This window comes from Sinohyriopsis cumingii, chromosome 18, assembly GCF_028554795.1.
Source record: "Sinohyriopsis cumingii isolate HCF-2022 chromosome 18, ASM2855479v2, whole genome shotgun sequence".
NCBI lineage: Eukaryota > Metazoa > Mollusca > Bivalvia > Unionida > Unionidae > Sinohyriopsis > Sinohyriopsis cumingii.
Genome location: NC_142978.1, coordinates 102792861 through 102809348, shown reverse-complemented (window position 1 = coordinate 102809348; position 16488 = coordinate 102792861).

Sequence of the window (16488 nt, the reverse complement as noted above, 5' to 3'; positions counted from 1 at the left end):
CACGAACGAGTTAAAAATGTGCGGTATGCAATTTTATCGCGAACTCAAGGGAAATTGTATATCCAACCCATTAACAGAAGGTAATTTACGCTGACTAGAAAAACGATTATTGTAATTATAATCAATGGCCTATATTGCTGGTGGCCTCAGAGCCCTTCAATAGCTCATTGTAAAGATCATGAAAATCCGTGATATCATTGACTACAGCAAAAATTTAAAGAATCCTAATAAAAATATCGAAGGCTGATAAACAAATTCTGAACAAAAGACTATAATTGTACAAGACAAGAAACAAAACAAATAGCGTAAACATTATGCATGAAGAAATGGTTGCTGTATAATCTGCTAATGTGGTCCGCTACACGGGCATTAACGTGCCATGATAATTTAGAAACGGCACAAATAACATTCGTCATAAAAAGCTATCATATATACACATTATCATGGCTGCAGGAACTGCTTTGGTTTGCTTTTTAAACAGTGTATAAACAAGTAATTATGTTCATTGTTTTATTTGAATTTTGAATGAAAATATGAAAACTGCGAGCGATCGCAGGCCAACATAAGTAAAATAATTTGCTCAGTTAGGAAAGAAACCATCTGTCAAAGAAACCACCTGTCTAGCGTTTTCAGAAAATCACCTAATCACACAGACGACAATTCCATTCAATGATGTAACTACCTTGTTTGGCTAATTAAAAACAAATAATAGCCAATAATTATTAGGCCCTTTAGAAAATGGTGTCCGTGAACGAATCGTCTTTGCCACGTGACAGACTACAGCCACTGCAAGTTACTCCATCTCATAATATTTGCTTTCGACAGAGTAACAGATGCTATTGTCATCCTAACTGCAATGTATATCAATATAAAATAGCTATTTGAATACGTTTTATAAACATTTATATTGCAACCGTTCGAAATTAGTATTGTTTTCTAACTTTTGATTTGATATTTCTTTAGTATTTGCATTAAAATGTTTCTCCACTGTCAGATTTGATACTTTGCTATTCTATACTGTGACGTGCATGTACTAAATAATAGTCTAGAGAGGTCAAATTGTTAGGTATATTTAATTTGTTTGTTTGTTAGTTTTAAATTTGGTTTTATTCCATTACATGTTATAGTAATGTAAAATTGTTTGCTGGACTTGACCTTGTCAAAATTTGAATTCAGTTATGTTGACCTGATTGACTTTTCTTATTTCATTAAGTAAACAACTAATAATAGCTTCATTATTCTCTATTGTGTATGAGCTAATTAACCGAATTATTATTCAGGTAAACATGTTGATCAGGGTCAGGGTTTTGGAGATCCCCAAGTGAATTTAATAGGTTATTATGTTTTAAATTAACAAGGCACATTAAATCATGCTAGAAATTTATTTTCCATTAAGTAATGGTTGTTTTCAGAAAACGCGTTATAACAGGTTTTACCTGTTCTAAATTCGAGAAAAGTAAGGGCCTCAGAGCCAATAAGCCAAGACGTCAAACAGTTCTTATTTCCGCTGGCTGAATGTACTGGCAAACACCAGCTGTTGTTACTTTTTTGATACAATGTTTGGGATTTAGGACAGCGATAGACGCCATACAGATCTTAACATAGCAGGGTCCTACAAAGATCACGCAAGGGTCAAGGTATAAACATGTCTTCTTTATCGAGCAATAAGAATGGCCAAATATATATATATATATATATATATATATATATATATATATATATATATATATATATATATATATATATATATATATATATATATATATATATATATTTGCATCTTGAATTTCCTCAAAATGTACTTAGTTCTGAAAATCTGAATTACATGAAATATGCCATATGTTTTAAAAGATGATTCGACTACATTTCCAACTGCAATAAAAATCTTACTGCAATATCAATGAAATGAACGTGATATAGCATATAGTTCTTTTAATAATTTAAGTTGAATAAACACACATGGAGACGAGTCAAGACCCATCCTTTCCTGATCATATCGCATGTACTTCGTGTGGAATTGACGCAGCTAATAGATCTAGTCCATAATTGAGAAATAAATGTAATCCTCAAAAATATCCACCCGTTCCAGACCAACTGGAAAAGTTGCTGCATGCATGTTTATTCACAACATGACTCTAAATTTAAATTTTAAGTAGACCAAAACGACAACGCAGAACGCTCGACGAAGTTCAAAGTTCGCTGGGCGGTGCTGTGTGCACATTAATATTGTTATTCTATATTGATGAATCCACGGTTGTGTATTTATTTTGGAATACAGCATAAATTCAATTATTTATTTTTGTGTAGTGGTTTTTTTTACATTTAAATAACACCTTAAGTACAATAACAAAATGGGTATAAACTAAAAACGCCACTGCAACTGTTTGGGAAAATATGAACTCGTTTTCACTGAACTCCCAAAGTTCGTGCAGAATTATTCCGAAAAACTCGTTCGTATTTTCCCATACAAAGTCAGTAACCTATTGTTATAAAACGACATGTCCACATTCAAACCAATTACTAAATTTTTTCAACATTGCATAATAGATTGCATAACGTTTACCTACATATAAATGTGCAGGAAATTTAAGAAGAAGAAAAAAAAAGTTTAACTCTGTATAATATGTAGGATTAAACTCCTTTATTACATTTCCTACATCATATTCTTACGAAATTACTGAAGATGGCATTAGGACTCCATCGAACATGAATTCCGTTAAACTTTAACCTGGTCGGTTCACAACAACTTGACAAGACTCGGTTTTGTACCTGACAAATATGTTAGCACTGTAGAGCCAGATATCAAAACAAACGATTATATTGTTTAATGCTTTAATTCTTTAGTTAATAATTAGCACAGACTATATATGCAGCAAAGGTTTACTGAAGAAACAAAATACAACTGCATTCAGCATTAATATACGCTCTTGGTGTTATCTAGAACATGTTTTTGCATGGATATTTAAAAAAAAAGAATGAAACGTTATCATTCTAGATCTTTTACTTGGTTATAATAACTGATGTGTTACTACCAGATAAAATTGTTACCGATATATGTCTTCGAAAATCAATCCTTTACTGTTAGGGAAGTGATTACTTATGTTCTGAATGGATGAAACGTTTATAAGAATGTGAACATGTAAAACTCATTGTAATTTATTGATCCCCCCCCCCCCCGCACAGGTGACATTATTTAACACATTTATAACAAAATATTAGACATTATTAGCAACTCTATTCAGAAAGCGTGTTTACTTTCCAAATAAACGTTTTCAATGCAACATAGTGGAGACCAGTGCCTGACTCAAATTTATACCCAAAATCACCAATGAGGCGCAATTAGACGTGTAAAAATGGAAGAAAAATATCAGCTAGAAACAACAACTTTATTCATCATTTTTTTTTCAGAGGAATATCTGAAATCTAAACTGTAAAAATTTCAGCAATACCAATTGACCCATATTTCGTTTGTTTACTCACAAATATGTCTCAAAACCTTAATTCTCAAGCAAAATACATGCGTTACAAGAGATCTTCTCGTATTTGAAAGTATTTGTTTCACGATTTACAAATAAAACTATACCGGGAAAATGACTGAAAATGGTATAATTAGGTATTTTCCGAAAATTTCACATGAATTTAATTCAAATTATTGGTGCGTTTTGCTGTTATGAGTTATGAAATAAGACAGATAAATGTGCGTAAAGTAAAATGCATCTTTACCAAATATTGTCGTGTTTTAAATTTCATTTCAATAGATAATAATGCATGTTCAAAACATCAAAAACATTTTAAGTTGTCAAATTAATACCATTCTAATCATAATAGTTTCCGACTCAAAATAGTAGCACGAAAGTTTAAAATGCATACGCCTTTTTAGTCACTCAAAAAATAGGACGCATGTATCAGATACACACGACAAAAGACTGTTCATTAAATCTATAATTGTTTTCACTCAGTTTTCTTGCTTCCCTTTTGGTCATGAAAATATGGCATGAAATTATTGCAAATATGTTTAATTAACCCAATTAAACACGTACATTCGTCATTTTTTGTATTTTTCTCCTGTATGTGACAGTTGAACATCATCATTATTCACATCATTATTGATCTGATATAATCATTATGACTTGTTTTATATTTTATAGGGAGATAAAATGACTACAAATTTTGATTCGTAGCTTAATAAAATGAATTCTCGAATGTTTTGTAAATAAAACAAAATAACTAAAAAAATATAAAAGTTTTTTGCAACCTTAGAATGTTAATGTATGTGTCGTAGTGTAAAACACGGAAATATTTTAAGTTCAAACAACTTAAATGTACACTTTTTTGCAATTAAAAAGGCATGAACCTATTTACATTCTCACATGTGGAAAACAATATTTATAGCTGATGAAAGTGAGGGGACTGCTCACGTGTACTGTTTAGGTAACGTATGTATTTCACGAACGTGGATCAAATGCATTGTTAATTAATTCCATTTCGGCATCAGATATTTTGAATAATCGTTCAGATTTTCCAGATGGAAAAAGAGATTCGACTTTACAAAGGATATTTTTTGCGTCAATCCAGACAAGATCAGGTTATTCCGGCCTTTTGAACAGTCCTTTTGTTTTTTTTCATAAAGTTAATCTCAGTCTTTGTCGTCGATATTATTTTCTTCAATCCTTCCTAGGTACCATTTTCCATCGTATACGGCAGCTACGAAATCTCCTTCTTTAATCCAATAAATGCGGCCGATGAGGTGTCATTTTTAGAGATTGTAGGATCCATGGCTACGTCTGACTGTGCAGATGGATGGGAACTTCTTGGTGGGTCACTGACAATGACTGACGAAGTGCTCGCGTCTGGTGAAGTGGTCAGCTGACTCCAGGAAAAGTTCTGAATGTTCCAGCTGTCACTGTAAGAACCCGTAATGCACACGGGTCATCAATATTTTAGGGTCATCAATGATACCGACTGCGTGATATTTCATTGTGTTTTGCAATGGTTTTATCTTAACTGAATTTAGTTCACATTGTTTCAGTTTGGCTGCTTCACTGGAGACGTAGATGAAGCGTACTCCACTCATGCTTTATTTTTTTCCCATGCATGAAAATCCGAAGCATCCTGGATTAAAGCATTTCCCTGTCGTATGGCTTCATCTGCCATTCATTTTACTGTTCCTCCCCAACCATCACATGGCCCTTTCCCATAATCCACTTCGAAGTAATTCCACTTGGCACAAATGGAGTACATGTTTCTGTGATTAGCAATCAGAGTATATAAATCTGTTTCTGTACTGGTTTGACAGTGAATCTGTCCAGTAATGGATAAACTTAGGATTAGGTTTCATCTCCTTCAGCTCCAGAATGAGCCTGTCCAGAAATGCAGCAACTGTGCCATAAGAATGTGCCATTTCATCAATGAGAAAAACGAAACGTTTGTGTTTTACTTCATCGTTCTCTTTTTGTTGTATGCAACGACTGGATGGAGGGTAACCATAGACTGATTCATGTAGGCCGCCTGTATTTCATCCAAAGACACACAAGACAAAGTCCATCTTTACAACAGTTTCATCTTCATGAAGAGATACGTTTAGCTGCCTTACGTGCTGGTATTTCTCACGGAATCTCTGTGCATGCTGGTCAACAAGCTCTAACTGCTTTTTTATATCTTCTATGTAACTTTCTACTTGACATGCGATTTCCACGATTTTCATTTTGGTTTTTCCGTTCGTAAGTGTTACTTTTCTCCAGGTCCCATAGACAGCATTGCTGGGCAGTTTTGAAAAGTTCACTAAAATCATCTCCATTACCGATTCGATTTTCAATATTCTCACTTATTTTGACTCCATTCTTTCATAGAGCTTGAACTTTGAGTGACATGTCTTGATGGTGTATACGACTACACGTAACGTCTTGCATGACCACTGGCTGCGCACTCCAGTAATGACGTCATACCGTATGTTCTGCTGGATATTGTGCGACGCACCGAAGTACAGTGGTAGAGACTAATATTCAACAACCAACGCTATAATATACTGTTGTGTATATTTGATTTAATTTATATCTGATTTAATTGTTTGAAAGCTTTAAAACGTTCTGTTTTTTAAATTTCATTATATGTCAGAATAATGTAGCACTGTTTACTAGGAACTCGATACTTTTCCAGAGAATAGTTTGACCTTGATTGTTTATTTATGTAAACACATAAGGCTGACCGGGTTCCCGACTTTAATATAAATTTAGTAACAGTCACGTCAACAATCTTTTTTTTATTATTTATTTATATTGTGGGAGTTAGAAGAGTGAGATTGAGGCTGTATTGAATACGTGACCCTAGGCTTGTAAATAGTGTTAGTGAAGTAAACAATTTTATTTAATTTTATTCTTAAAGTAAAATGGTTTGTTTTTGTCAGAGCCATGCTGAGTGCACGTGATGAAAATATGATCACGTGACCCTCATACTGGAACGCATTCTGCGTCTCAAAATTACTGTATAACCATTGTTTTAGAGAAATAATCTCAGTCTTGGCTTAAAAACGCTTGATGTCAAGTAGTTTCTTTCTGTTGAAGCCAGTTTTCGAGTTATATGTTAATTTTTCCAGATTACTTGGATTCAAAAAGAGTAATTGTTTACTCCTGGAAATATACATGTGCTCATGCAGAATTCTTGAACAAAGACATTTCTTAAAAGTTTTTTTTATGATTTCCAAACCCGAAGGATTGTTTCTTGTGTTTCACAAGGAACTGTAGACAACAACACTATACATGATACAGCATACGTCATCGCCTTCCATCTTGGATTCTTCGTCGGGACTCGAACTTGAAATCATTGGAACATTTTATTATTAGGACTTCTAAAATGTTATTCGTGGATTATTCTTGGATTATTTTTAGATTTGATTCTTAAAACCGTAAGTTCTTATTTTTCATTTTTACAGTATTTTTCCAGGGAAATAAAGTATTTGTTATATTTTTCAAAGCTTGTTGTTTTCACTTTATGTTGTGTTGCTGTTTATCCCAGCCTAAACACGTAACAATATATGCACATACCTTTAATTTTTGAATGCTACCTTACAATTAAAACGAGAATTTCTCGACAGAAATGATGTTTTGATGAAGAATATCGCACAAATCTTCGAGTTTAACGACTATGAATAAACAGAATTACGCCTTTTTCCTTTGTATAGCAGTTATAAATGAAACATCGGCAAAGACATAACTCTGAAAAATTAGTACGGTACAACTGTACTTGTTCTTATGAAATTCCTTCCTAATTTGAAACATCATTACAGACATTATTAAATTATGGACACGATGTCGTTAAAAGTAACTGAAAATATCATTATCAATTAAATAATTGTAGTATGGTCCACATGCTCAGAGTACGCTGATATGTACAGCTCTCTCCATATAGTGCAAACCTTCAGAAATGTATTGTGATTTTACATCAAGGTATTCAGGATAAACGGATATATCTAGCACTGATGCAGTTTGTTTCCTCTAAGGTGCCAGTAGGTTTACTTATATCTGAATTACATTGACATTATAATTGGGTATTTTGTTATGACACCACCATTAAATAGATGTCCAAAACCGACGGTATATGTTGATTTAAAAGGAGATGGCATTCTAATTTAATGCAGATGTTCATAACGTTGTCTTGCTGAAGGAATTAAATATATGACTGATATTTCTCTGTTGGTTCTGGTACCTAAAAGTTATCAGTACAGTGAACTGATCTGGGTGCTTGTATCCCGTCCAGTATGATAGCGGAAGGAATCAGAAATTGCACGAACACAAAGATTGATCTTTTCCCAATGGCATTCCTCTATCAATCAAGACATGATACATGCGCCTAAATCGAGCTACCGTACTTATGCATTATATAAACAATGAACAATTAACAGCAGACCTAGACAATACCACAGCTAGGATTCATTTTGAAATAATAACACAAGTGCAAATAGTGGGGGTTAAGCTGAGGAAATCCTGATGTTTATTACGGTAGATAGCAACTAATTGATACACCTACATTAGAGTAAAAAGGCATGCCAGTGTCCGTTTGGTGACAGTCCACCATGACACCACAGGTCAAACGTTATCAGATATAGCTTGTTCAACTGATTGTTCATTCTTGCCCAAGCACTAGTTTCTATGGTTACTCATTCTTGAGACTTACATAGGAAGGCAAATTACCCTTTGGTACCAGTGGTAGAGTGGGGATCCTCTTATGACCTATCTATCACATCACAACTCCATCCCTCCTAATGCACATTAGGTGGGGTTATAAGCAGGCATAAATCAGTCGCATTGAAATCCATGATGCATAGTTGCCTTATTGAATGGGTTTACACCATTCATCATCCTCCCACACCCCACACCAGCCACCACAAAGTATTAGTTAACATTAGTAATAACAGGATATCCGGAAAGTAGATACATGCGTATTCACGCTGCTAACTGATCTGAATGTAAGGTTCTTGCGGTAATCAATACGGAGCAACGTTGATATTTAAAGTCTAATTTCTTCCAACTGTCTCCTATTAACATCGGCAAAATTGGGTGTTATGGCTGTTGTTGGGTAGATCTTTTTGTTTTGTTTGCGGCTCTTGTGTGGTGGTGGTGCAGAAACGCACACAACAACTCTGAGAAGGTATTATCATGTATATACACCATAGTTGCAGGGATCAGGTCATGTGAAATGTCCCCTTGAGTACATCATAACAGTCTGCAGCTCCAAATTTCTTTCTCCTCACTTTGTATGACAGGTAGCTGAAATATTACATAGAAAGAAACATCAAAATTTCACACCTGTATATAAAAGTTTAACTTGTGTTGCTATATTGTATGTTGTAAAAATAAATCGGAAGCCCAAACGCAACAAGACCACAACCGCATAAATTCACATTGCACATTGGGTTATCACCCTTACAAAGTTAAATCAGCAAAATACAAATCTTTTACACGCAAGCCAGAATGTGCTCCCCAGAAAGTTCCATACCATCACGTTTATGCTCTTCAAATCAAGTTATCATTAGCATAACAGCTGTTGTTAACTGCGTAACAATGTGTCCCTTTGGTGACTAGTCAGCCTAGACAACACAGAGAGGATTACTTGTGCTCGCCCAAACACCTGTCTCCGTATAGGCTTCTCTTTGTTGCGCCTTGCATAGGTAGGCAACCTCTTCTCTGTAATCAGACTTAGAGTAGACCCCTGTGGTGACAAGGAGTAGACTCGTTCCTTCACAACACTCATTCTTTCCTAATGCATACTAGGTAGGATTGTAAACACTTAAGCTGGATGATCGATTGTCGTCTTTTTGGATCTAACCAATCCAGTGGATTAACGCCCTTCATCATCCACAACACGAGCGAATTTATAACCAATTAATCACCAGTTTATCATTGAAAGGGGTGTGTTTGAACTGTTGATTCATATACCATGTTACGTCGCCCTCTTAGTAAGAGGGGTGGTTAATTTGATTTGGCTCGCGTTATCTTTAGGCTGACTTCACTAGATATTATAGCCCGGCGGGAGTGAAAGAAGAATAGAATTTCATCAGAGAACTGAGAAAATAAGAAATTTAATCAGAACAAATTAAATAACGGCAATTCCAATTCAAGTTAGATTATATAAATCGAATTTAACAGGAGTGTCCAATTTGTATTTATTTCATCATCATAACGAGATGTGAAAAGAGCGCAATGTCCACGATTGATTTGCATCAACTTCCTCTCTTGACCATATATCAATGTCTCCTAGTTCATCCTTTCTAATCTCTATGCTTTGCCCCTTTATGGACTTCCTGGTCCTTTTATTCTGACCTCGTACTTCTTTGCCTCGGACTTCTGTCTTCAGACTGTCCCGTCTCTCTCCCAGAAAGCTGTTCCTTATTGCTGTTCTCTTTCAGAACTTGTGCGTCCTAGCACTAAAACCTGTCATTCATTTTACAAGACGGCCACCTGGTACCTTTCTTGTTTAACGAGGAAAGCACTATTCTCTTTAGGCTTCAACTAAATCGACTACTTGTCCTCTTTCAGGAAATTTTTCAGACTAAAGAATTTCGACTAAGGTCGTCACTTTAAAGTCTGATTGCTTCTAAGCTGTACGCCTTAATTTATTCTGCTCAATCGTAGGCAGCGGTCCATACCTTTCCCAAAGAAATAATTCCTTTCATCACGTTTAGACAGCTCGGAATATGTGAACGACGGTGCATAACAATTTCCCTTTGAAATAATGATAAGTGGACATAGGTTCCTACCAAGCGGTTAGGGTTGGTAGCTCAGATGTTTACTTTCTAAGGACCGTGTTAAGATACCCGGTCAATTTTACTGATTTGGAATGCTGCTCCTTTTGAAGTTTACACTGACATGGGGGAGATGAAAGAAGAAAGGTGGAAATGATCCTTCACAAAGACTTTTCTGGCTTAAATGCGATAAAAATTTAATGCTCAATGCCTTCAACTCTAAAGTTCACTGCAATTCAAATTTCTACACTTCACATATCATTATCGATGTAATGCACAAACCAGTTGAGAGCTTGCACTTGGAAACTGCACAAATTGCAATAATTTTTACAGAGTGCTATAAACATATACTTTCAGTAAATTGTATTCTTGACTGTAAATTATAGTAATTATCTTGAGACGAAATTTCGTAGGTGCTAAGGTTTTATTTTAAGATTTTAAATCCTTAAAACTGAATAAGATCTATAAATAGATGATTATGTACGTGTTTGTAGTTACCAACAATAAAATTAAGTTACATCCAACTGGATGAGTTAAATGGTGGAAGTTCTTTGGCGATGTTGGAGATTTGCGAGTTGTCATGTAGGAATAGGGACAATATGCGTGGTTTCTTTTAACTTTTTACCTGTATATAATGGGCTAGGACTGGACAGTTTTCTCATTCTTATTTCTTGCGCTCTTGCTATAAAATCAAGTCTGCAGAGGTATTTTATGTTGCATTTAGACGATGATTGAGACGATACGTTTCTTTGAATTATTCAGTAGAAATACAAAGTGCTCATTTGACTATATTAATATTTTGGTACTATTGTGAATTATTCCAAAGAGATCTGGACAACCCCATTTTGACACGTCAGATGTTTCGGCCGATCAGTATATTCTTGGATCTGAAATTTATATGGAACATTCTTTTGTACTTTATAAGAACTTTTTCAGCATTATTTTGGATTCTGCTCAGTTTATAATACCGTAAGTTCCTCATAAATATTCATTTTATAACACTGATCTTTAAGCTGTGTTAAGTTTTTCAAAACAAAACTTTGCTGGTTTTGCTTCTTTCTGTTTAATTAGTTTATGATCATGGAGTCGTAACAAAAGCACTATTGTGTGGTTGTCTTTGTGTATTTCGGTGACAGTTCACAGTGAGTAATGAGGCATTAAAGCTGATCGGGTAGTGAAATCTGTGATCCAATGCACCTTGATTTGACTATGTTACAGGCTCTCAAGAAATGTTAGATAACTTGTGGCAAGAACTTCACCGTGAGTTTATCTTTGAAGGTACTTTGGACTAAGATTTGATTAATATCATTTGGACACAATGGAATGTTAAGTACTAAGAAACAAATGTAGAGAATATATAGTAAACTTGTAATCTGAGATTAATCAATCTTGCATATGTGTCGGTGTAGGAAATCGCCACCTGCGAGACTAACTGCGACAGAGACGGGCCCCTCCCAAGAGTCTGACGCAACATTTCTCATCCCGATAGTGCAAATTTCATATATATATATATATATATATATATATATATATATATATATATATATATATATATATATATATCAATCAACGCATAATGACAAATTCTTTGTCTCGCATTCCTGCATGAAAATCCAGGTCGAAATAAAAATGACAATGTGAATACTGATGTAATTGTCAAACAGCAAGGCACTTCGTCAGATTAAGCGTACATGGTAGGCTTATGATGGTTAAGCACATATTAGCGTTCAAAGATCATTAATTGAGACCACTAAGGCAATGGCAATACACAGCGTCCAAAATGATTTGATACAGACAGTCTGCGCATGACAACATGACGAATAAGTAGTGTAAACCAATGAAGCCCCCTCTTATCCATAAGATTATACGAGACAGAAAAAATGATAATCCGTCTTCGATTCAGTTTTGACCTAGAATTGATTTACCATTCACAGTAATAATGACAACATTAATGTGCAATTTAATAATAATAATAATAATAATAATAACAATAATAATAATAACAATAATAATAACAATAATCATAATACTATTACTACTACTAATAATAATAATAATTATTATTATCATCATCATTATTATTATTATTATTATTATTATTATTATTATTATTATTATTTCATAATATGTTATTATTATTATTATTATTATTATTATTATTATTATTTCAGAAACGGGTTTTTAGACACGAAATCGGATTACAGGAGCATTACATATGGCTAGTTCATCAGTGCAAAAGGTCCTATATGATGCGCATTAATTTCAACTCCTACTTCATGTAAATGTGTCGAGGTCGATGTATGTCTTGATTATTGTGACAAACTGTTCAAGTGATCGTTGAAATGGGTGGAGGGGGTGCCACTTTGCGTACGCAATGCATGCAGCAGACGGTCATTTGATGGAAAACAGCAGGCACGTTACGAGAGATATTCTCTCTCCGTGTTGTACACTTAAATACGACCATACACATACGAATGTGAGAAACATTGCTCATTATGAAATGCCTTTATTACAGTAGACTAAGACGGGTTACTTTATTTTAGAATACAGCTTGAAGCAAACGATATCGAGCTACTTTCATTTTAAAGTTTGCATTTAATATTGGCATAATAATGATGACTTAACACATGATCCTGCTGTTTTAACTGAGTCACACATGTTGTATATTTTTTGTATTAATGTACTTATCATCACAGAAGACTCAATGTATGCATATATTGTTTTGATAAAAGGTAAACCAAGTCAAAAACAAGTCCTGCTTTCGTATCCCATTGCTGCTTTAAAGCGATTTGAAATAGGGTTGACGTAAGTTATTTGGGGAAAGGAACTAATGGATGGGATAAATCAGGCTTTACCCATGATGCCAATAATAACTCAAAATGCGGTTCTAATGTGGCGCAGATATTGTGATAGTCAGATAACTACTAAATAGGTATTGGTTAGATATTTTGACTAATCAAATACTCTTTTGCAACATTAATTTACAACTTACTGACATCTGGGTAGATTCTGGCAACTATTTTTTTCGGATTTAGCCGGAAGCACCTGTCTGTTAGAGCAGTTAAAGTTTGTTACATTCTTGTTTTATTTTATTGTTTTCAATTGTTTTGAATTTGGATAGCTCATTGCAAATGCAGGCATCAATATTTTTCAATTACAGGTGCGATTTGTGTGATTTTGTTTCTTGTCCTTAATAGAGCATAATGACATGAAATAATATCCAGGTATGTTTCACATTATGGTAACAAAAATATTACGAACACTCGGGTATGTTCTTTTTCTTTGAATCTAACATAATATAATTGCTTATTCACACACACACACACACACATACACACACACACACACACACATACACACACACACCTTTAATGTCGAATAAAAAACACATGCAAGAAGTGAACATGAAATCAAAGACAATGTAGTACAGGGTACGTTTCCCGGGCACACCTCATTATGAGGGCCCCGGGATGCCGTGGATAAAATAACACGTTTTTAAATAAACCATATATAGGTCTAAAGTAATACTTAGCCTAATATGACTATAATAATTCTTTACATATAAAAGACAGCTTAAGGACTGATGCCATCGTGTATTTATAAATCTGTAAGGGATGACCCTATATTCAGTGCCCCGGGGCCAGTAAAGCCTTAATCCGGTCGTGTACCAAGTTCATGGACAGACCAACGTCAACCATCTGACCCGACTAGAAATAAAGAGTACAAAGCAGAATTAAAATCACAAACCCACAACTAGTATGCTAAGAAGATCATGGAAGCCATCACGGAAAAGGATTATATTACTCGAGACGATCAGTGCACTGTATTAGTGAACCTTTCAACCACATTAATTAAGCTAGTTCAAGTTGAATGGAAAAGTACAGCTTTTGAGACAAGAATATGATGGGGAGGACGAACGCGGGTACAATAGATAGGGCAGCCTACATCAACCCAACCATCACCTTGCGCACCAGCCAACGAGCCCCAGTCAGCAATATCCCCACCTCCAAGAACATCATTACCCTGCCTTCAATTTCTGAAGCTGCAATACGTACCCCAGTGCCACCTTCAACACCGAATGAGAGTAAAACTCATCAGTTGCCCGGTCAAGGGATCAAGGAGGGAACAATAAAGCAGCAGAAGGGAAAAAGGTACAAGGTACAAGAAGCTTCCAGAAGGCAAAAGACAGCAAAGAAAAAAGGCAACAACAAGGGTAGCTGCATTAATAACAAAGCAACAACACCTTAATTCGAAAATAAAACCATGGGACCAACACCAGCGCAGATATAAAAAAAGACATTGACAACGAGGATAGAACAACAGAAGCAGCAGATAGCGCCATCACAAAGAAATTTCCGTGGTAGAGAATCTCTGCAAACAGGCTATGGAATGTGAAAATTAGTAGAGGATAAATTGGCAGCTAAACAACATTCGGAAGACCTGATGACGTCATTGCAATCAACGGGAAGCTACCAAGAGAGCCCCGGCTTGAGAAAAGAATGAAAACCAACTTTCTCGACATAGCGTTTTGGCCATAGATGGAAGATATCGTGATTGTAGACCTTATCACTCCAAACAGTACCCAGGGTTCTACCAGACAAATGTTTATGCCACCCAAACGGCTCAGGCCGAACCTGTCCCCGCCTTTAGAAGTTAGACCTTGGTCCTCTGAAAGGCTACTAACAAATGAAAGGTTACTAATAAATGTTTAAGAAAATATATGTACACCATGTACGCTAAATTCTAAAATTAGAGTAGAAAAGTTCACAACTGGTTAAGTATGATCCTAATTAAGCAAACGACTAATACATTAACGGGTTTTAGGGATTAAAACCAATTTTAACCACTCAGAAAAACCTAAAAAGTATTTATATCGGTCCGTAACATCTTTCCCGTAATAGTCACAAAAACTTCCTCTGTATAATATAGCTTTAACAAAATAACTCGTCGTCGCTATATACTAACATAACCTGCATATACCTTCCTCCTTTCCTTTCTCTTAAATTAAAGTCAATACTCTCTCCTCTTCTATCCGGTGTCCTAGTGGTTAGAGCGTCAACCTCGGGTGCGGGAGGTCGCGGGTTCGAACCTCTGACGAGTCATACCAAAGACTTATAAAAATGGTACTGACAGCTGCCTCGCTAGGCGCTATGTATTAAGAGCTTAGTGTTAGGACTGGTTGGTCATGTGTCTGGATAATGATTGATCTGAGATGTGTTCAGATATAATCGAGAAAAAACTTAAATGTGATAATGGTAAGAGATTTAAAGCTAAACAGGACACAAATTGTAATACTAGTAATGTGATACACTTAAAATGTGAAGCCATAGTCATTCGAAAGATGAACTAAGAACGAGAATGACAGTATACCATGAATACATAAACCGAGAAAGATACTTTATTTCATTCGCTCTCTGCTGTACGAAATGGGTAGTTTTAGCCAATTATCCAAATTCATTGAGAACTAATGCTAGTATCAAATAATAAAAAATGTATATGGACTTTCATATGGTATAATTACAAATAGATTCATATAGATATGTCTTTATAGGGTAAAAAGAATGTAGAGACTTTACAAGAACTTGTATTGTACGTACGATATTCTTTATGCACAAGTGTTCTCTATAGCAACAGTCCACTAGGATGACCATCTGTATACTTGTATTATCTTAAATGTTTTACAAGTCCCGTCATCCAAAGTAAAACATGGACCATACGGTTTAAGACAACTAATTATGCATACTAATCTAATTTTCACACATTAGCAATGAGAACAGATATAGACAACTGCATTCCTCCGAAAACGTTATGACAAGTCTCGAGACTGAAACAAATGTTATGTAAGGTACCAATGACTATTAATTTCCTACAGACACTAAATTAAGCAAGCTATTATAAAAAATTAAAAGAAAAACATTATTTGACTTTGACTCCAGCTGTTACATTAATGCGAAAATGTCATCCAGTACAGATATAATTTTGTAAGCATACCAATGTGAGGAATAAAAAAAAAGGGGGGGAGGTGCGTATGTCTACATGGAGATGAAATAAATATTGTCTCGTGTCTGCACTAATCAAATCAGAATATTGGTGTAAGTTCACTTATGCTTTACGTCCTGGTGAATTCTAAAAATAACACTTATGTATAAATTACCCTGAAACGTACGGTTAAAAGCAGCATAATTGCAATGAAATATACACTGGTTTAATTTTAATTTTTTAGTGTTTAACCGATCACCTGTATTACTATA